Below are 22,795 nucleotides of genomic sequence, written 5' to 3'. Positions count from 1 at the left end.
GAAAAGAATGAACAGCACCAGAAATGGAACTAAGTAAGAAATGTGTGAAAAACACTTTTTTATTATTTAAATATCTTTATCCCAGGAATGCAGTGGTGGTTTAACCTTCAAAACTCAATAGAGGGCTCCCTGGTGGCGCAGTGGTTGAGAGTCCGCCTGCTGATGCAGGGGACACGGGTTCGTGCCCCGGTCCGGGAAGATCCCACATGCCACGGAGTGGCTGGGCCCCGTGAGCCATGGCCGCTGAGCCTGCGCATCTGGAGCCTGTGCTCCGCAGCAGGAGAGGCCACAGTTCACCATATAGTAAACTAAAACAAACACACAATTATCTCAATATATGCAGAAAAAGTATCTCACAAAACACAACACCCATTCCTGATAAAATCTCCTCAGGAAATTAAGACTCAGCCCGATAAAGGGCATCTACTACAACCTATTTTAAAAAAATAGTCTACTAATAAAAAACAAAAACCTATAGTAACATCATACTTAATGGTAAAAGACTGAATGCTTAACCCATGTTCTAAAGAACAAAGAAAGGCTATCAACTCTCACCACTTCTGTTCAACACTGTCCTAGAATTTCTAAGCCAGTGCAGTAAGACAAGGGCGGGGGGCGGGGGGGGGGGGGGAAGGAAGTCAGATGGGGAAGGATGAAATAAAACTGTCTGTTTGCTGACATGATCATATACGTAGAAAATCTGACTAAGTCTAAAAAAAGCTACTAGAACTAAGAAGAGAGTTAAGCAAGGTTGTATACAAGATCAACATATAAAAATCAATTATATCACTGCATAGTAGCAACGAACAATCAGAAATTAAAGTACAACTTATAACAGCAATTAAAACTAGGAAATACTTAGGGATGTATCTGACAAAAATTGTGCAATATTTGTATACTGAAAACTACAAAACACTAAAGAAGGCTTAGATAAATGGAGATAGGCCATATCTGTGGGTCAAAAGACCCAATAATAAGATGTCAATTCTTGCCAAGTTTATCTGCAGATTCAAAGCAATCCCAAACAAAACCTCAGAGGGAATTTTTCTACGATAAGCACAAGAATTTTAAAAAGAAAAATAATGTTGGAGGGCCAATGTCACCTGATTTATAAAGATTTATAAAGCAGCAATGAAGACACTGTAATAACAGTGTAAAACAGATCAACAGAACAGAATACAGAAAGATATACAAAACTTGGGACTTCCCTGGTGGTCCAGTGGATGAGATTCCGTGCCCCCAATGCAGGGGGCCCAGGGTTCCATCCCTGTTCAGGGAACTAGATCCCACATGCCACAACAAAGATCCCACATGCCGCAACGAAGACCTAGTGCAGCTAGCTAGCTGAATGAATGAATGAATACAAAAATATACAAAACTCAATGCAAAATGGACCATAGCAAAGGGTACAAACTTGCAGTTAGAAGATGGGGTAAGTTCTGGAGAGCTAATGTACAGGATTATGATTATGGTCAACAACATTGTATACGTATTTTGAAGCCGCTAAGATCTTTTTTTTTAAAACATCTTTATTGGAGTATAATTGCTTTAAAATGGTGTGTTAGTTTCTGCTTTATAACAAAGTGAACCAGCTATACATATATCCCCGTATCTCCTCCCTCTTGTGTCTCCCTCCCACCCTCCCTATCCCACCCCTCTAGGTGGTCACAAAGCTCCGAGCTGATCTCCCTGTGCTATGTAGCTGCTTCCCACTAGCCATCTATTTTATATTTGGTAGTATATGTAAGTCCACGCCACTCTCGCTTCGTCCCAGCTTACCCTTCCCCCTTCCGATGTCCTCAAGTCCACTCTCTACGTCTGCGTCTTTATTCCTATCCCACCTCTAAGTTCTTCAGAACCTTTTTATTTTAGATTCCATATATATGCTAGCATATGGTATTTGTTTTTCTCTTTCTTACTTCCCTCTGTATGATAGTCTCTAGGTCCATCCACCTCACTACAAATAACTCAATTTCGTTTCTTTCTGTGGCTGAGTAATATTCCATTGTATATATGTGCCACATCTTTATCCATTCATCTGTGGATGGACACTTAGGTTGCTTCCATGACCTGGCTATTGTAAAGGGAGCTTCAATGAACACTGTGGTACACGACTCTTTTTGAATTATGGTTTTCTCAGGCTATATGCCCAGTAGTGGGATTGCTGGGTCGTATGGTAGTTCTATTTTTAGCTTTTTAAGGAACCTCCATACTGTTCTCCATAGTGGCTGTATCAATTTACATTCCCCCCAACAGTGCAAGAGGGTTCACCCTCTCTAGCATTTACTATTTGTAGATTTTTCGAGCTAAGATCTTAAATGATAATTATGCACGTGATGTGTGGAGGTTTAAGCTAATGCTTAACCTCCACACATCACGTGCATAATTAATCACACTGCAATAAATAAATGCACAAAAATACACCTTAAACTTATATGACATCATATGTTAAAAATATCTCAAATTTTTTAAAAAGGACCACAGACAAAAGGTAAAACCTGAAACTATAAAAACTTCTAGAGAAACCATAGGAGAAAATCTTTGTGACCCTGGGTTAAATATAAAGGCTTCTTAGATAGTATACTAAAAACACAATTCATAGGGAATTCCCGGGCAGTCCAATGGTTAGGACTCAGAGCTTTCACTGCCAAAGGCGTGGGTTCAGTCCCTGGCTGGGGAACTAAGATCCTGCAAGCCGCATGCGGTGGGGGTGGGGGTGGGGGCGGGGCTCACAATCCATAAAAGATGAAATTTTTAAACTAGACTTTTGCCTTTTGAAAGTTCTCACGGTTGACAATGAAAACACAAGCTACTGTCTGGGAAAAAACATCTGCAGATCATGTATCTGACGCAATATTTTTATCCAGAATATGTACAAAACTCTCAGAACTCAATAATAAAACACATGACCCAATTATTTTTAAAGGGCACAGGATGTGACACTTCACCAGAGATACACAAGTGGCAAGTAAACACGTGTAAAGATATTCAGCATTTCAGCACCATTAGTATTTGGGAAATGCAAATTTAGACCACAGTAAGATAACTCCATACTTCTACTGTATTGGCTAAAACTACGGAATAATTATACCAAGTGTCGACAAGGATGTGGAAGAACTGGAACTCTCATAGCCTGCTCGTGGGAATGTAAAATGGTATAACCACTTGGGAAAACAGTTTGGCAGCTTCTTTAAAAGGAAAAAACATCCCCAAACCGTACAATCCCAATTCCATTCCCAATGTTTATACAAGAAAATGAAAACAAATGTCCATATGAAGACTCAGACTTGTACCCTGGTTCATAGTTTTATTTGTAATAGGCAAGCACTGGAAACAACCCAACTGTTCACAAACAGGTTACTGGATAACCATATTGTGGTATATACATAAATGGAATGAATACCCAAGTAATAAAAAAGAATGAACTACTGATAAATGTAACAACATGGATAAATCTCAAAGTCATTATGGTGAAGGAAAGAAGCTAGGCTCCCAACATATACACTATATACTGAATTCAACTGTGGATGAAAAATGTTGCCTCCCGTATCAGTAAACAAAGGATGTTGCCGCAGGCCAACAAGCCAGTAGCTACAGCAGCCACCGCCAACTGTGCACCCTGAGGGGATCCAGGGTGGAGAAAAAGGAGGATACTGGTCCTAGAGAGTTAAGGTGCATATCAAAGGAATGATTTCAATAAGCCCAGACCCTTGCATCTTCCCATACTAGAAAAGATCTAAATTCATTAACTTGAGACGTCTGGTTTTCTTTAATTAACCTTAACCTTTTTTGATGTTCCAACTACCTGGGTTTTGTTGCAAAACTTCCATATATCCTGGCTCCTCCCTTACCTCTCTGGACTAGTCCCTAGGAGCTAACTGAAAGGCTAACTTCCAGGCTTAAGTCTTCAGTTTTGTCCGCCAAATAAAATGTAATTCTCAACTTTTAGGTTGTGCTTTTTTTTCAGTCGACACTACAAAATGCAAATGTATCTATGGTACAGGAAGCAGATCAGTGATTGCCTATGGATAGGAACTGGGAGGAACAGAAGGAAATTTTTCTTGATATGTTCATTATCTTGACTGTGGTAAGAGTTTCATGATGTGTATATGCAAAGCATCAAATAGTATACTTTAAGTATGTGCAGTTTATTTTATGTCAATAAAAATTATTTTTAAAAAGATCAAGGACCCCCAGATTCCAAGCAAACAAGAGGGATTAGAAATGAAGTTATTACAGATATTTACACAAATTTATTGTAAGTGGAGTGTAGACTGCAAGGTATGATAATTGTGATTTATAAGAAAATTATACTTGGTCTTCATCCGCACTCCTGACACAGGGCTAAAACCCTTGGAATTTCCTAAATAATAGGAGATAAAGGTATCTTTTGTTATTCATAACAAGCCCCTTACAACCACACCTGAGGATAAGTTAGTGTAGTGACTCCAGGAAGGCCTCTAGGGGTGAGGGCTGGTTGCCAGGGGAATCAACCAAGTGATTAGAGGGCTGGCACTTTCAACACCATCCTCCTCTCCTCCAAGGTAGGGAGAGGACCTGGAGGTTGAATTAATCACCGTTGGCCAAAGATTTAATTATTCATGCCTCCATTAAGGCTGGGAGCACTTCCTGGAGGATGGAGTTCCATAAACTACACAGGGACAAAAACTCATGTGCTTGGGACTCTTCTGGACCTTGCCCTGTACATCTTTTCATTCACTCCCATACTTTAATATTTTTGTAATAAACCAGTAATCTAGTAAGTAAATTGTTTTCCTGAGTTCTGTGAACTGCTCTAGCAAATTAATCAAACATGATTTACAGCCAGCCAGCCAGTTAGCTAGCAGCATGGTTAACAATAGTAACAATCTGGACTTTCAACTGGCATCTGAAGTATTTGGGGGGACAGTCTTGTGGGACTGAGCCCTTATTAATCTCTGGGATATAATGCTATCTCTGGGTAGTTAGATCAGAATTGAGTTAAATTTCAGGACACCCTGATAGTGGCTGGAGAATCTAACTGCTTGGTGTGGGGAACCCCGCTCTCCACGTGGTGACCAGAAATGTCAGAAGTAAAGTAGAATATTAATATAGGAGCTATACAATAGGTTTTTTTGGGGTTCTTTTTGGCTGCATTTGTTCTTTGTTGCTGTGTGCGGGCTTTCTCTAGTTGAGGCGAGTGGGGGCTACTCTTTGCTGCAGTGCGTGAGCTTCTCATTTCGGTGGCTTCTCTTGCTGCGGAGCATGGGCTCTAGGTGCGGGCTTCAGCAGTTGGGGCTCGCAGGCTCAGTAGTTGTGGCTTGCAGGCTCCAGAGCGCAGGCTCAGCAGTTGTGGCACACAAGATTAGTTGCTCCACGGCATGTGGGATCTTCTTGGACCAGGGATTGAACCCATGTCCCCTGAATTGGCAGGCGGATTTTTAACCACTGCCCCACCAGGGAAGTCCCTACAGTAGTGTTTTTCATTTGTACAAGGGAAGAGGGCAGGGATGGCAGGGAGGGAAACAGGCTGGCAAGATATGAAATTGGAGAAATCAGTAGCTCTGAGAAGGAATAATGAAGAACAATGTAATAATACAGCTCATGCCAGAGCAGAAAAAAAAATGTCAGAACATAATAAACAAGGAATCAACAAACTGTTTTTGTTCCTGGGATTGATAAGAAAGTAGTTTAATATTCCTGTGGCTACAAAGTTAATAGACAAAACCAGAAATGTGGAAGAAAATCAACTGAAAGTGAAAAACAAACACACCTCTTATCAAACCATAAAGCGCAGAATCATATAATTCAAAGGAATGCTCTTAAAGACTTTCATTACCAGACAAAACAATATGTTTTAAAAGTTACCCAAAAAAAAGCAGAAAAGAAAAATCAAATTAAAAAAAAAAAAACAATAATAACTACTGATAAATTCAAGAGCTGGCTCTTTTGGAAAAAATATATATAAATTAGCTGAATCACTCTTATTTTAAGTTAACACTAAGAATGCGAAAGATGATATAAAATACAGACATGAAAAGAAGGCTTTGAAATAAGGGTTTTCTAGGAAAACAGAAATTACCAGATTTGGCTCAAAATAAACAGGTAAAAACAATGGAAAAAAAAAGTTGTCCAAAAGCTGCCCACCCCCGAAGTGTCTGGCCCAGGTGATTTCACAAGGGAATTCTGACATTAAACAGAGACAATTCACATGCTATTTACAATGAACTAAAGGCAGGCTTTGGCAAACTAAGGCCTATGGCCAAATCCAGTCTGTGGTCTGTTTTGTAAGGCTTGGGTAGAGAGCTGAGAATGGTTTAGAACCCAGCAGCATAGCTTAAAACAAAGTCTAAGAATCTATCCTAAAAAAATACTAATGCGTGCAAAATACACATACACGTAAGGATATTCACTACAATATGGTATGTGATAAAATTTATTTATAATCTATGTCAGTCATTAAGTGATCCATATTTTGAAACATTTACTGAACACCTACTATGTATGCTATTCTGTGCACTGGAGATACAAGGGATAAGAATCTGCTCTCTCGGGTCTTACTTTCTAGTTTGGTGATTCAAATAATAGGTAAATAAAATCATTTCAGATGGTGACAATGCCATAAATAAAACCAAACAGGAGAACATGAAAGGGTGGAAACTACTTTAGAAAGGGTGGAACTACTTTAGATAAGTTGATCACTAAAGGCCTCTCTGAGGAGAGAGCTTCTGACTTGGATCTAAAGGGCAAAGAGGCAGCTTCAAGGTTGAAGAAAAACCAAATGCAAAGGACCTCTGGCCCTGATATGCTAGCCATGTTCAAAAAAGCTGGGGAGGGTTTCCCTGGTGGCGCAGTGGTTGAGAGTCCGCCTGCCGATGCAGGGGACACGGGTTCGTGCCCCGGTCTGGGAAGATCCCATATGCCGCCAAGCGGCTGCGCCCGTGAGCCATGGCCGCTGAGCCTGCGCGTCCGGAGCCTGTGCTCCGCAACGGGAGAGGCCACAACAGTGAGAAGCCCGTGTACCGCAAAAAAAAAAAGAATTCCCATTTCATCTTCAATAAAATGGGGGAAAAACAAACAAAAAAAAAGCTGGGGAAGCAGAAGCTAGTAAGAAAGGGACAGTTGAAGGAGAGAAAGAAGGTTGGATGAGGTGGGCCTATTAGGATTAAAAACTTTATCTTTGAAACAATGGGAAACAACTGAATTCTGAGCAAAGGCTTGTCTTTGTTTTAAAAATAGCATTCTGGGAGTTCCCTGGTGGCCTAGTGGTTAAGATTCTGGGCTTTCACTGCTGTGGCCCAGGTTCAATTCCTGGTCAGGGAACTGAGAACCCTCAAGCTGTGTGGCGTGGCCAAAAAAACCCCCCATTTTTTATATTACTACCCTGTCTACTATGTACCTAAAAAAATCTAAATCATTAAGGGCTGAGGGCCAGTCTCCAAAATAAAGCTTTTTGAATAACACATCCCCTTTCTCTGTTTAAGGGAAGAGAAAGTAAACATCTCTCTAAATTCAAGGTTCTATAACTGAGCAATGCTGGTAAGAAACTAGCATTTTTTTCACTGAAATTAGATGTAGCAAAACATGCACCTACATTTTCTGAATTTTGAATAAATACATATTACCTTTTTTGACCAAAAAAAAAAAAAGTTAAGATGGAAGAAAGTAAGAAAAAAGAAAAAAAAAAAAAAAGGAAGCCAGTGCTTTTAAAGCCAACAGACTTTCCAAAAGGTCCAAGGGAAATTTGGAAGGCAGCAGTTTACCATAATATAAACATCAACTTTTTGAAATGAAAGAATAACAAACAGTGGTAACAAAAAGATGGTTTTCATGAAAGGATAGGTATTGTAGGTGGAAAATTTGTGGGGAAAAAAATCTGTAAGAGATTTCCACATCAAGAGGAGATTAGGTACCACCTCTAAAATTCCATCAGTGCCAAAAATTGTAAGATTCTAAGGTGACTCACCTACGATTACAAAAGAATTAAAAGTATTTGATACCAAAAATATTAAGTGATATTTAAAATCTAGTATATTTGGGGGGGAGGGAGGAACCTCATACTTTTGCAAATCACCAATTTGCAAAATTCAATTAAATGACAGAATCATAATCTTTCCGGCCTCCATGGGCTTCTATGTATCCAGCCTCTGTTTACCTCTTTCCTCCTTATTCTTATGGTGATTGTTTAGTTCCTCTGGGAAACACAGCACAATGTCCCACTCAAATTGTTAACATTAAAAAGAAACTGCAGGGCTTCCCTGGTGGCACAGTGGTTGAGAGTCCGCCTGCCGATGCAGGGGACACAGGTTCGTGCCCCGGTCCGGGAAGATCCCATATGCCGCGGAGCGGCTGGGCCTGTGAGCCATGGCCACTGGGCCTGCGCGTCCGGAGCCTGTGCCCCGCAATGGGAGAGGCCACAACAGTGAGAGGCCCGCGTACCGAAAAAAAAAAAAAAAAAAAAAAAAGAAACTGCAACCATTTCCAGATGAGCCTACTGGACACATTCAACAAATGTTTTATTGAACAAATATAGGAAGAATATATACTAATAATAGTCAAGTATCACATACAAATATAAAAATAAAGAGCTTCTGTGTAAACCATTTTCACTGGTTTCTGTGACTGACATCTGCCTCATTTTTTTTTTCCTATCCCTCTACATAAATGTTAGCTGCTTTTGTCAGCTCTCTTCTCTATGTGCTTACCTCTTTAGCCATCTCATCTACTGTTCACTGCTTCCGTAAGGATAATTCCCAACCAAATCCTTCCTTCAAGCTACAATCTTTAGACATTCATTTTTAATTGCGTATAGAACAAAACATCTTCACTTGAGTTTCTTGACAGAACTACACACTAAACATGTTTAATTCCACCATCCACACACAAAAAATATTTACCCAGTGCCTACTAATCAGGCACTACTAGGAACAAATGAAAAAGAGACATGCTGATCTCATCAACTGAGTGGAGATTTGAGAAGGCTGGAAAAGATTTGCAAAGAACTGGGAGAAAAGACAGCCAACTAGTAAAACGAGGCATTGACAGGCAGCACTGAAACCTGAGTAGAAGCTGGAAACCAGGAATATACAGTATTCCCAAGCCTGTGCAGTTTGAAGGCTGTTAACAATGTCCAGCAGCATGTCTAGAAGTAGGGAGTGGTGGGAGGCACAAAGCAGCTGGATCGAATAAGAAATTAGAGTTGCGCCAGGCAGGTGTAAAGAAAAGCAAGGGAGATGAGGATACTGCTAGGAGAATGGTTAGATTAACATTTCATGGAAGTCTAAATCAGAGAGTGAAGTAAGACAAGCTGGAAAAAAATAAGAAGAGGAGAAGGAACTGGAAATTTCAAAAAGATTGAATAAAAGCTCTTAACAGTAGTGATTATTGAATGCTTGCTGAGTCAAGCTTACTATGGATTGCTCTGTTCATTTAATAAAAACAGCAGGAGAAAATGTACTGAATGAAAAGTGGAGGCATAGGAGCTTGTGATTTGAATGTAACGTTTCAGGTAATGACAGCGTTTAGACCAAGACATTAAAGGTCAAAAACATATATGTGAGTGTGTGCATAGGTACATGTACACACAGAGAATGGTAAAACAAATACAGCAAACTATTAACAATCAGGGAATATGAATGAACGAATATGGAAATTCTCTGTATTATTTTTACAACATTTCTTTGAGATTAAGACTATCCAACCCCCAAAAAAGTCTAAAAGCTTATCTGCTTTCCCAAACATGTTCTTCCCAATTTCACCATAACCATTTTCCCTAACCTCTAGTTTAAAACCCTGAATAATCTTCTATATTTATTTCTCCCATTTCTAACATAAAGAGGGATCCAATTTCTATACATTCTAATTTTGTAATGTCTCTTGAAGCCAAGTTTTTAAAATCTGAGCTCTAGAGATTTAGAATGTAAAAATATCAGACTGGAAATAAGAAGAGCTCAAAGCCCAAGTCACCAAAACTTACCAATGAAGAAACAACCTTAGAAGTAAAACTCATAAGGCTAGGAAGTGATGGAGCCAAGATTACTGTCAAAGCCAGTAACCAAGATAACCTCACCATATGAAAATCAGAACTCAATTTTCATTATAGAAGAGATAAGCATCAAACCTTTAAAATACATAATAAATAACATGTCATTTGAGGTTAAGAGATTTTAAAAGATTCAAGTTTTTCATAACAAAACTTACTCTGGGGACATCCCTGGTGGTGCAGTGGTTAAGAATCCTCCTGCCAATACAGGGGACACGGGTTCAAGCCCTGGTCCGGGAAGATCGCACATGCCGCGGAGCAACTAAGCCACTGTGCCACAACTACTGAGCCTATGCTCTAGAGCTCACCAGCCACAACTACTGAGCCCACGTGCCACAACTTCTGAAGCCCGCGCACCTAGAGCCTGTGCTCCACAAGAAGAGAAGCCACCGCAATGAGAAGCCCGTGCACTGCAATGAAGAGTAGCCCCTGCTTGCTGCAACTAGAGAAAGCCCGTGAGCAGCAATGAAGACCCAACACAGGCAAAAAATTAATTAATTAAAAACAAAACTTACTCCATTACAATAGAGTTGAATATCAAGGATAAAAAAATTAAAGCAACAAAACATAGTAATATCTCAATTAATGAATGTATTCCAACTGTTGTAGAAATATTACTTTGAAGTGTAACAATGTAAAAAAGCATAAAAATCAATGCATTATAGACTGTAAAAGGGGGGGTTACTATGAACTGAACTGTGTCCCCCCAAAATTCATATGTTGAAGCCCTAACTACCAATGTAATAGAAAGTATTTGGAGCTGGGACCTTTGGGAGGTAATTAGGGTTAAATGAAGTGATGAATGTGGGGCCTCATAATGGGATTAGTTCTCTTATAAGAGGAAGAGACATCAGAGCTCTACTCAGCCATGCGAGGACTCAGCTAGAAGGCATTCAGCCAAACCTGACTACACTGGCACCGTGATCTTGGACTTCCAGCCTTCAGAACTGTGAAAAATAACTTTGTTTTTTAAGCCACCTCGCCTATGGTATTTTCTCATGGTAGCTAACAAAGATAGAGGGGATTGATGTATTAACTTCAGAAAACAGCATTTTATAACTCAACTTTTAACTAAATTTTCCATTTAAAATAAAAAGTCAAGACGTTCACCACACTCCTCTGAGTTCCAGGTCAATCGGCATTCACAAAATATTACCTTTTAAAAAAATATTTTTTAATTAATTTTTATTGGAGTATAGTTGATTTATAATGTAAAATATTACCTTTCTAAAAAGTTTACTTTTAACTCCCCCCCCGCAGTTTGACTTTAAACACATTAATCAAAGTACTAGTCTTTATACACTCCTCCTTAAATACAAATGAGGATCATATAATATTTGAGGCTGAAAATTATTTTATATTCAAGTAAGTCAATATGAAGTAATGTGACCAGAAAAACTAATATATTGGACCCTGTCCTTTTCAAAGCCTTTTGTCAAAAACTTGAATAAAGACCTGGAAAGTAGACACCACATATGACACAAACATCTGAAAGAGTAACAATGCGCTTAATGACTCTCTTAAGATTTAATGACTTTCTTGGAATGCTGGATAAAATTAAATTGGATTTAAGAATAAGTAGTGGGCTTCCCTGGTGGCGCAGTGGTTGAGAGTCCACCTGCCGATGCAGGGGACACGGGTTCGTGCCCCGGTCCGGGAAGATCCCATGTGCCGCGGAGCGGCTGGGCCCGTGAGCCATGGCCACTGAGCCTGCGCATCCGGAGCCTGTGCTCCGCAACGGGAGAGGCCACAACAGTGAGAGGTCCTCGTACCAAAAAAAAAAAAGAATAGGTAGTTAGTCATAGCTCAAGAACTGAATTTCATAAATACAAAATACAGACCCAGCCTGTTCATATAAAACAGGACAGTTAGTAACAGCTAGTAGTGTGACAGCACTGCTTTACAAAAATTGCTACTTTGATAGAAATCTAATGCACAAATCTAGAACTGTGACAGTTCTACTGAATCTTGTGTTTATCACATTGTTTAGAGCATTACGCTCAATTCTGGTCTTCATTAAGACAAACATTAAAAACAAACTAAATTAGATACAAAAGAAAAACTTCGTAACTGTTCAGTTTACCCATAGGTGGAAACAAGTTATATCTTAAACTCATTCTCTACTTTCACCATTAGCCAAGCAACCCGAAGAGCTGTGAAATGAAGTGATAAGTAATTTTCCTGAGGCACAAAATGCCACAATGCCATGAGGTATGTGAGAGAAGGATGCTTCTAGGAAATAAGCTTAGACATCTCTCCCTGTCTCTCCTGCTGTCTCATCCCCAGAGTTTGTTTTGTTTTTTAGAGAAACAGTAACTCTCGTGAAGAGATACATAACTGTTTCTTTGTGGGGGGAAAAAAGAGCTCTGAAAAGAAAGCCAAATCCTCATGCAGATGATGGAAGCCAAGAGAAAGTGAAGAGGTTTGAATTCTATCATGGTGTTCAAATATTTGGAAATTTAGAAGATCTTAAAATGACTGTTAAAGGTAACTACAGTGTCTTCCTGGGCACCAGATATGTTCAAGCAACAGCAAGATAAGCCTTTATCAAAAATACTTTAAAAGGTAACTTCTGCTTTGAGTGAGAGGTTGAACTGGTCAACTTCTAAGGTCACTTCCATTGCTAACTGTTATAATCACTTAGTTATTCAGAGTGACATAACACTATTTGCAGCAACATGGACGGACCTAGAGATTATCATACTAAGTGAAGTAAATCAGACAGAGAAAGACAAATATATGATATCACTTACATGTGAGATATCACTTTCTGTGAGAAAGACTCACAGACATAGAAAACAAACATGGTTACCAACAAGGAAAGGGTGGGGGGATAAATTAGGAGTTTGGGATTAACACATACACACTACTATATATATAAGAGAAACAACAAGGATCTACTGTACAGCACAGGGAACTATATTCACCATCTTGTAATAACCCATAATGGAAAAAAATCTGAAAAAGAATGTGTATATATATGTGTATAACTGAGTCACTTTGCTATACACCTGAAACTAATACAACATTGTAAATCAACCACACTTCAATAAAAAATAAATTAAAAATATAAAGTTAGAGTGACATCCAATATTTTTAAGATCTGCTATTACAATAGTAAAGCTAAGAATATCACCACGTTGACTGCCTCTACTACAAATAGCACTACAGCAAAAGCATTAAAAATTGTTATTTTTAAAAACAAAGTGTAATACCAATAAATCTTTTGCAATTTTAATCAAAATGGTAGAAGGGCTCAGACTGTTCTTAGAAACTGAAATATGTGAATTAAGTTTCTGGGGCCAAGAAAGCCTTATCAGAAAAGAAATGTAGCTATCAAATCTTCTGTATTATAAATTACTATCCCAGCAAAGTAAAGCTGTGTGTCTATCACTTTATATAAGGTGACTGCCAGAGCACTCTTTTGGACAACTTGTAGTATTTTAAAACTGTTCGTATTACACAATTACTTCTCTTACAACAGATTCAGTTTAAATCCCAGCTCTAACATTTAGTAGCTACGTTTTTATAGCATAATTGTGGCATACACATATTTATGGCATAAGCATTTCCACAGTCATTAAATATAATCCTGAATTTCTATTTCCTCATCTGTTGGCTATATCTTCTAGTCTCTTGTGAGATTTAAGTGTGTATAAAGCTGTCAGATGGTGTCTGGTACTTAATAATGAGCTTAATAAACAGTAATAACATTTTCAAAACTTATACATAGTAAATAAAAACTAATGCATAAATAAGTTCTTAGTCAACTTTATTTTTTGAAAGGCAAGTATGTTGGATTTTATGGGAGAAAAAGAGAAGCATTCTGTTCAAGATGCTCATCCAACATCATGAATTATTCTAAACCTTTCATATAACTAAAGGGCTGCCTTTAAGGGTTGGAATTGTAAGTTTAAATTTTTAAGTGTAGAGAATGGGTTAGCATCCCTCCCCACCAAGCACTGGCTCTATTCCTCTACCATTAAAATGATCTGTCTTGAGACATGTTAACCTACCCATCTCTTTCTCCTACTTTCTACTTTCATTTTTTTCCATGTTTTCAAATTTGTCATAAATATAACTATACAACCAAAGAAATTTATTTATTTAATTTTTGGTCAGGTCAGGAAATCAAGCAATCAGCACATATAAGCTATTCTTGACTTTTCAATCCTTACTCAATAGCTCTTTCTTCATCAGGAGAGATACTTTGTGTCTCCAAAATGTCAGAAGACTCTGATTCTACAGTTGGGAGATATTTCATCTTTCTACATTCTGTATCCTAATTGTGGTGTGGGCTACATGTAACTACACATATCAAAAAATCCAATTATTCTTAATCAAAATTATAACACTTATACAGCAATATAACCAACCTTCCACATCTCTGTCAAAAGGCTTCAATAACATCCTTTCCCTGCTTTTAAAATAAAATTTCTCTATCTGTCCCATTTCAGAAGTAATTCTTCATATTATGTTCAATTAAGATCTACAAAGTTTAAACCTAACATTAAAAACAGTTACTTAGGGCTTCCCTGGTGGCGCAGTGGTTGAGAGTCCGCCTACTGATGCAGGGGACACGGGTTCGTGCCCCGGTCAGGGAGGATCCCACATGCCACATAGCGGCTGGGCCTGTGAGCCATGGCCGCTGGGCCTGCGCGTCCGGAGCCTGTGCTCCGCGACGGGAGAGGCCACAGCAGTGAGAGGCCCTCGTACTGCAAAAACAACATCAATGACAACAACAACAAAAAAAACCCAGTTACTTAAAAATACAGGCCAAGGGACTTCCCTGGTGGCACAGTGGTTAAGAATCCACCTGCCTGGACCTAGAGTCTGTCATACAGAGTGAAGCAAGTCAGAAAGAGAAAAACAAATACCATATGCTAACACATATATATGGAATCTAAGAAAAAAAAAGAAAAGGTCATGAAGAACCCAGGGGTAAGACGGGAATAAAGACACACCTACTAGAGAATGGACTTGAGGATATGGGAAGGGGGAAGGGTAAGCTGTGACAAAGTGAGAGAATGGCATGGACATATATACACTACCAAACGTAAAATAGATAGCTAGTGGGAAGCAGCTGCATGGCACAGGGAGATCAGCTCGGGGCTTTGTGACCACCTAGAGGGGTGGGATAGGGAGGGTGGGAGGGAGGGAGACGCAAGAGGGAAGAGATATGGGAACATATGTATAACTGATTCACTTTGTTATAAAGCAGAAACTAACACACTGTTGTAAAGCAATTATACTCCAATAAAGATGTTTAAAAAGAAATCCACCTGTCAATGCAGGGGACACGGGTTTGATCCCTGGTCCGGGAAGATACCACATTCTGCGGAGCAACTAAGCCCGTATGCCACAACTACTGAGCCTGTGCTCTAGAGCCCATGAGCCACAGCTACTGAGCCCTCGTGCCACAACTACTGAAGCCCACGCACCTAGAGCCTGTGCTCCACAACAAGAGAAGCCACTGCAATGAGAAGCCCGCGCACCACAACGAAGAGCCTCCCGCTCGCCACAACTAGAGAAAGCCCGCACGCAGCAATGAAGACCCAACACAGCCCCCCAAAAAAGTTCAAACATCAAAATAAATAACATTAAAAATATATACAAATATAGGCCAAGCAACAATAGTCATATTGCCAAAAATGTAAATTGTAATTGCAACTGAAAAAGTATAAAGTGGTTTTTTTGAAGATTAAAATGTTAAGTATAGGGCTTCCCTGGTGGCGCAGTGGTTGAGAGTCCGCCTGCCGATGCAAGGGACACGGGTTCGTGCTCCGGTCCGGGAGGATCCCATGTGCCGTGGAGCGGCTGGGCCCGTGAGCCATGGCCGCTGAGCCTGCGCGTCCGGAGCCTATGCCCCGCAACGGGAGAGGCCACAACAGTGAGAGACCCGCGAATCGCAAAAAAAAAAAAAAAAAAAAATGTTAAGTATAGTTTTATTCATAGATTCTCTTTCCTCTTTGAAAGCTGATAATCTACATATGATATTTTAATAAACATTATTTGTTTCCAAATTACTAGAAACACTTAATAAGTTACAATGCCCATCTTTAAAATACACTGGATAAACTGGAATTCTGTACTTGCTGTTGGGCAACTACTTAACCCATTTTCATAATAAGTTCTAAGCTTTCTGTTCCTAGTGACCATTTCTCCAGTCTCCCAAATGTTTTTGATGTTGTTCTAAACATATCCTTAATATGTCTCCTTAAGGAGCCTTTCAGAGCACTGGCCTCCACAGGGCCTTTGTGCAAATAGAAAAACACACCCTCTGGGAAGATACAGGTACTCATCTTGGTGAGAGGGCTGATGTCTTGTGAGGGAGAAGAGAAGTGGAGGCACAATTTCTGCTGGAGGCCTAGCCAGGGCACAGGACTCTGAAAGCAGATCAAGGGCTAGATTTCAGTCCTTGTTGCCTCCTTCAGCCAGGCATCTTTGTGCAGTGCACAAATGGTACAACCATATACAGCAGCCCTGCACTTTCAGATTATTCATTAGGAAAGGAGGAGGAAGATCGATTATTAACCTCCCTAGACACCCATTCTCTAACTACATATGCACCATGAGGAGATCTTCCAATCTCGTTGAGAACCTATCCTCCCGTAATTCAACTTTCTACTTTTCACGCGTCCCTTTTGTTTTAAATGTGGTTAAGACTCATGTGATATCAAAGAATATTAAACTCAAAAAGTATAAGAAATACATTTAATGTGATCTTTGTAACAATCCTCTAAGATAGGAGAAACCGATATTATCCTTATTTTCCAGATGAATAGTGTATCCACAACTTGAAGAAGTCAAGTCACTTGCCTCCAAGTGACAAAAGGATTAACCCCAGATTTTCAAACTCCTAGTCCAGAGCTCATTTTGAGTATTCAACACACCTAAAAATCAAGAGGTCTCACTACTTATTCCTCCCTGCTTATAACCTTTCAGCCTCATTAATTGACTTAAATTCTCTTAGGGTCACCAAGGATCACTCAAGCCAAATCCAAGAGCCCTATCTCACATATTTTTCTGAACTCTGCTACATTTGGCTGTCACAATCCTATTTTAGAGATTTTCCTTTTCCACCCTGATTTCTGTAGTGACTTCTTTCTTAAGTTATTCATTCTTGTTCTCCTCCTCTTGTCATAGATTATCTTACACATCCTGTTACATTTCTCTGTCTAAATAAACCCACTCCACTTTGCAGTTCATCCTGGAAATGGTTGTCCCAAGTATGTAGTTAAGGCTCTAATTTATATCTCTACTCCTGTAATGCTGCCATTTCCTGTTTGATGAATCTATTCTATTTTTAGGCTTTCATCACTTCTGGCCTTCATTAATTCCAACTGCTGCCTGATCCTATGCAGTATTCATTTCTTATAGCAGTTATGTCCCAAAGGGTAGGATACAAATGAGTACTGATGGTATATTAGATGATTTTAAGTAGTCCATAGAGGAATATTTAAAATTACATGTTTAACACATGTTAGGGGTAAAAAACTCTAACACCAAATAATCACATAAATTTTTCTTTTAAACTCACTTAATTAAAAGATAGGAAGCTAAATTAAACAAAAATATTGACAGATGGTTTGAAGATAAAGCAAAAATTGTGAATGACTAAAGTTTGAAAAACACTGGCCACTGGGAAATCCATGTAGTATAGAAGTTAAGCACTCAGGCTCTGGGTCAATAATCTGAATCTCACCTACTAGCTAAGTAACTTTGAACAAATTACTACATCTCTTTAAATCCAGTTTTCTAGTTGTGTAACGGGAATAAAATAATCCACATTCTAGGCTTATTGTATGGAATGAAAGAGATAATCCTCAAAGTGTTCTTAGCTCAGTGCCTGGCATGGTAAGTGCTCACTAAATATTAATAATTACAATTATTCTTAGTCCCTCCTGGCCATCATGCCTTTACTTGTAACCAACTGGGCACTTGACCTATATACTATGGACAATTTTCCATATATGAATTTTCTGCCCCAAATTTCCATTACCTGTCTGTATATCTTTATTTTTATATTCTGGTATGAATCCAAAGATCACATGATAACTTTTAATATTAATCCTTAAGACTGTGAACATCTTGGCAGTACGAACCAAAAGCCATTTTCCTCTCATGCACTGTGCCTTACAAAATTAAAAGAATCTGTAATGTTTGTTGAATAAATCTAAAAATTAGTAAGGATAATCTGATGCAAAGAAATCTCACAATGTACAGAACATAAACACAAACTATTTGAAAGCATCTGATACTATTCTAATAGGTAAATAAAGGGGGAAAAATGACTGGGGTATTCTTTTGCTCCACTAAGGCATTTGTCAGTTGAACCTTAGTTGTGGGTCTAATCTTTCTGTTTCCTAATCTCATTTATTCAATAACATATAATAAACTCTAGATACATGCCAACCACTGTACAAAGTGATAAGACACGGAAACAGTCTAGTAAAGGAAAACAGACTAATATCAGAAGGCAGACAAGAAACAGAAAACTACTATATAACGTTATGTAAATAATGCCCAGTATTGGGGCTTCCCTGGTTGGCGCAGTGGTTTAGAATATGCCTGCCAATGCAGGGGACACGGGTTCAAGCCCTGGTCCGGGAAGATCCCACATGCTGCGGAGCAACTAAGCCACCCGTGTGCTCTAGAGCCCGCGAGCCACAACTACTGAGCCCGCATGCCACAACTACTGAAGCCCACGTGCCCAGAGCCCGTGCTCTGCAACAAGAGAAGCCACCACAATGAGAGGCCTGTGCATCGCGACGAAGAGTAGACCCCGCTCGCCGCAACTAGAGAAAGCCCATGCGCAGCAACAAAGACCCAACGTAGCCAAAAATAAATAAATTAAAAAAAAAACTCAATAGTGTTTTTTTTTAATACTAGATGTGCTTCACAAATGCTGATTATGTCCTGCTCTTCTTTAATGTAGAGCACCTAGCAGCACCACACATGGGTGAGTATATTACATTAACAGTAATAATTCCACTGCTATCTTGTGTTCAACTCTAGGTATAGGCTAACCACATAAAAGTTTCTGTCAACTAGACAACTGTTGAAACTCAGTAATAGCCCTTGTTCTGATTTGCCAGAAAATATGTGCACACAAAGCCCCCAAAATGTGACAGGCATTCTGTCAATCTAGAGCAAAATAATGACTAGAAATATAACTGGCAGAAAGGTCAGACTACATTTAGCCTTTGGGGAAGGGGGGAGGACACACATACAATAAAAACTTTACTTAAATCACCCTCTCTAGAGAACACTTTTACCCCCAAAGATGTCCTGACTGATGCATCAATGGCATTATTGAGAATTTTTAAATGTTATGACTCAAAACTAACTTATTAATTCTCAAGACTTCGAAGCAACAGTTAACACAGACTGAGACAAGCTTTCATTGTGTCAGCCTATTCATAAGATGACAAGGCTCGCTCTACTGAGAGTATATTAGTCATAACTCAGGCAGACACAACTTTTGGATCTCCTTCATGGTAAGAATAGGGTTCTATACCAGTTTGTGTCAACATTTTATGAATGATCAATTCGTGCCTTACACAAATATGGCATAAATAGCATCTGAAAAACGAGTTCCTCAACTGAATTACAAACTGAAGTGGTGTTTGGGGGCTGGGGGAAGAAGGAAACCACTTGGAGGGAGAGGAGGACATAATATAATCTTCAAAGACATTTTACCATAAGGATGGTGGGGTGGGGTAGGGGTAGAGGGGGAGACAGGGACTTTGAATGAGGCAGAACTTCTGTATTTTCAGCTATGCCCAATATACTGATCACAGTGGTACTGACTCTAGAACATGAAGAAATCTTTAAGAAACAAAACCCAATATATAAGTGTAAAAAAAAAGATATTTAAGTCCAAAAAAGCCTTAAAAAAAAAAAAAAAAGGAAAACTATCTCTTAAGTTCCCAAAGGTATACTCCATTCTGAGAATACACAGGTTACCCACTGCTTGGAAGAAGAGTATTTTCTTCTACCAGTATTCTGTCATTCTCCTTCCACTACTAGTTGACCTTTTACTATGTACTGAGCACAGTAATAAGCTCTTTACATACATTATCTGTGATAAACCTACAGCAAGCCTCTGAAGGAGTTACTACTATTATCATCTCCATTTTACAGATGAGGAAATATTTTATCAATAATATAGGCCAGATATCAAAATTTAAAACTTATCTGTCATACCACAGCATTTGAGTTTTACTCGACTGGCTTTTCTATGCCCAGAGTAGCTATAATGTATTTTTTACACCTTGGAACACTTTAACCTTCACATGCAACCATGTTTCTATACTAAGTCAAGGAAAACAAAAACTAGGTTAATAATGCTGTATCTTATTTAGGTCCTATAGTTTGCAAAATTACAAGAAACAGGGAGGCAGTTTGACAGCTTAGAGCATCCCCTTTGCGTTTAGACAACCTGGGTTTGAATCTATACAGCACCATTAATAACTGCCGTGTGACCTTGGTCAAACTACTTTAATTTCTCAGATTTCATTTCCTCATCTGTAAAATGGGGATGATGATAGTACCTCCCTCAAAGGCTTGCTGTAGGATTAACAAAGAGAATGTCTGTAAAGAGCTTATTTATGTGCTCAGTACATGGTAAAAGGTCAACTAGTGGAGGGAAAACAGCCACATACCGAAACACAAAAGTAAAAGTAAAAAGTCTATATTCTGAAAATTCCATTATGGAAAAGGAGAGAATTACTCGTTGACTATATGCTAGAAACTCAAATTCAACCTATTCCTTTTTTTAGGGGATCAATGCATTTGAAGTGAACCAGAAAAGATGCTGCAGTGCATTTATGACACACACCTAAAAATGGCTCCAGTCTGAGCAGCATCTTAATTACCAACAGAGGAGGTTAATCTACTTCTAACAAATGCTGGAGTTGGGCTTAGTGGGCGTTTAAGTATCACCCTATCATTTTTATTTGCGGGAATAAGCTATCAAGCATTTAATCAAAAATCCCGATTCTTCTGGGGGCATTCCAAATGAAAATCTTACAGCACAGTCGCCTACTGTACAATTCTAAGTACCCTGGCGAGGTATGAATCTATGGACATAGGCTGAAGATCGGTCAATGCGGAAATCCGGCTAGCCTTAGAAGCCAGCAAACATCAGACATGTCGGAAACCTCAAAAGAATCTCAGATCAAGTCAAAACATATACACATCCCTTTAAAGGAATTAGACACATTCCTCTCAAGGGAAGGAAGAATTTATCAGTGCTCCTATTGGCCCCCTATGCCCTTTTCTTCAAGCCCTAAAGTGGGGCCTTTACCGTAACACCAACACTAATGCTACCTCAAAGAGAGAAAGCTGCGGAGTGAGATTCATCAAGCAGGTTAGGGGATGCAGAGGCCTAGGGTGAGAAAAGACTATCCGAACCCGCCTCTGGAGTTGGGGGAGCACGTCCCTAGCGGAAGTAGGACTGGTCCTCATTCCCCGAAGAGCCTCTCACGGAGCCCGGCCTTTAACCCGGTCTCTCCCGCACACTACTCATTGCAATTTTCACCCTCACTAAACATGAAGAAGAGGTAGGCATTAAAGAGCCTAGATGAGCCTCTGAGTTGTTTGGGGGGACACATACCCACACTAGGAAAAGAGACCGCGCACCCGCCTATCCCGCGGGAAGGAAACTCCCTTCCCTTACCCGGCAACGCGCGTAATCCCCCTACAGGGCCTGAGTGGGAGGAGGTCGACGGGTCCGGAACTCCCGCTGCAGACCACATGGGGCGGGTCTGACTCCGGTTTTTCCCGCTCCCCAAGCAGGAGGCCGAGGCTCCCCCAGAAGCAGAGATGATGGTAGCCAAAGAGAAAAAGAGGATGCCCGGACCCAAGGCCCTCTCCACGCGGCTCCCTCGTCTCTGGGCGCCAGGGTCGGGGTGCGCTCCCACGCCCCGGGCCGCCCCACGCCAGCCCTCCCGGATAGGGCCCGCTTTGATCGCAGCTCCTACGCCCTCGCTTTCCTTACCGGCCAGGATGAGTGTCAAACTGAGTGTGTCTGCGCGCTTCGAGGGGCTCCGCAGGGCTCTGATAGGGGGAAGGGGAAGGGGAAACTAGGGGTAGGGGGCGGCTGGAAGGACCCCGGGCCCCAGAGAGCCGAAGCTGCGGATGGACAAACCACCAAAGCACTTTCGCTCCTTCTCGAGAGGGAAATAGCGAGCGAGAAAAAGAAGCAAGATGGCGGCTAGCCAGCCCCTACGTACGACGTCATGCGGCGGCGTACGTAAGGCAAATCCCCGCAAGACCGCCCCCCGGCGCAGAGACGGCCGAATCACGTGAGGTCTCCGTGACGACCCAACCTCGACGGAACGAGACGGCGCCGCTTGCTGGACCGAGGGAGTTCCTGCGATCAGAGCTCAAGATGCAGGGTGAGGATTTCGCCTGAGATCTCTCCAGGAACTCTTAGAGACCTCAATTACAGGTTGTTATGCCTCACGGAAGTGAGCACTCTTGTAGGTGCTGGATAGTTGTGTGAATTGGTTAAAACAACACTTTGGCAGTGTGTATCAAAATAAAACTATGCATAATCTTTAACCTTGGTATGTGGCCGTATCGGTATTTTCTAGAAATGTACATATACAATACTCAGTATTCATAATACCAAAACCTGTTTGTTAATAAAGATACAGAGATAAATGCATTATGTTACACCAATATTATGGAATATTTGGAAGCCATTAAATTCAGGACAAGGGAATGCTTAAGCCATAATACGCTTATGCCATAAATATGCTATTA

General features: G+C 40.1%; 1 protein-coding gene across 19 annotated transcripts in view; it reads right to left on the bottom strand.

Annotated features, from left to right (window-relative positions):
* The window catches only part of PRRC2C (proline rich coiled-coil 2C), a 98,909-nt gene extending 76,619 nt beyond the window's left edge, over nt 1-22,290 (bottom strand). For 14 of the 19 annotated variants that reach the window (XM_032621767.1, XM_032621859.1, XM_032621788.1 and 11 more), the window contains exon 1: nt 22,026-22,263. The gene's annotated coding sequence lies outside the window, so the exon portion shown is untranslated. Of the gene's footprint in view, nt 1-22,025 lie in introns of all 19 variants that reach the window. The other 5 variants (XM_032621778.1, XM_032621876.1, XM_032621808.1 and 2 more) reach the window with 3 other exon arrangements.
* Between the last annotated feature and the right edge of the window lie 505 nt (nt 22,291-22,795).

Source organism: Phocoena sinus, chromosome 1 (assembly GCF_008692025.1).
Source record: "Phocoena sinus isolate mPhoSin1 chromosome 1, mPhoSin1.pri, whole genome shotgun sequence".
Classification (NCBI taxonomy): domain Eukaryota; kingdom Metazoa; phylum Chordata; class Mammalia; order Artiodactyla; family Phocoenidae; genus Phocoena; species Phocoena sinus.
The sequence above is the reverse complement of the archived record's forward strand: the minus strand, read 5'-3'. Positions and strand labels throughout refer to the sequence as shown.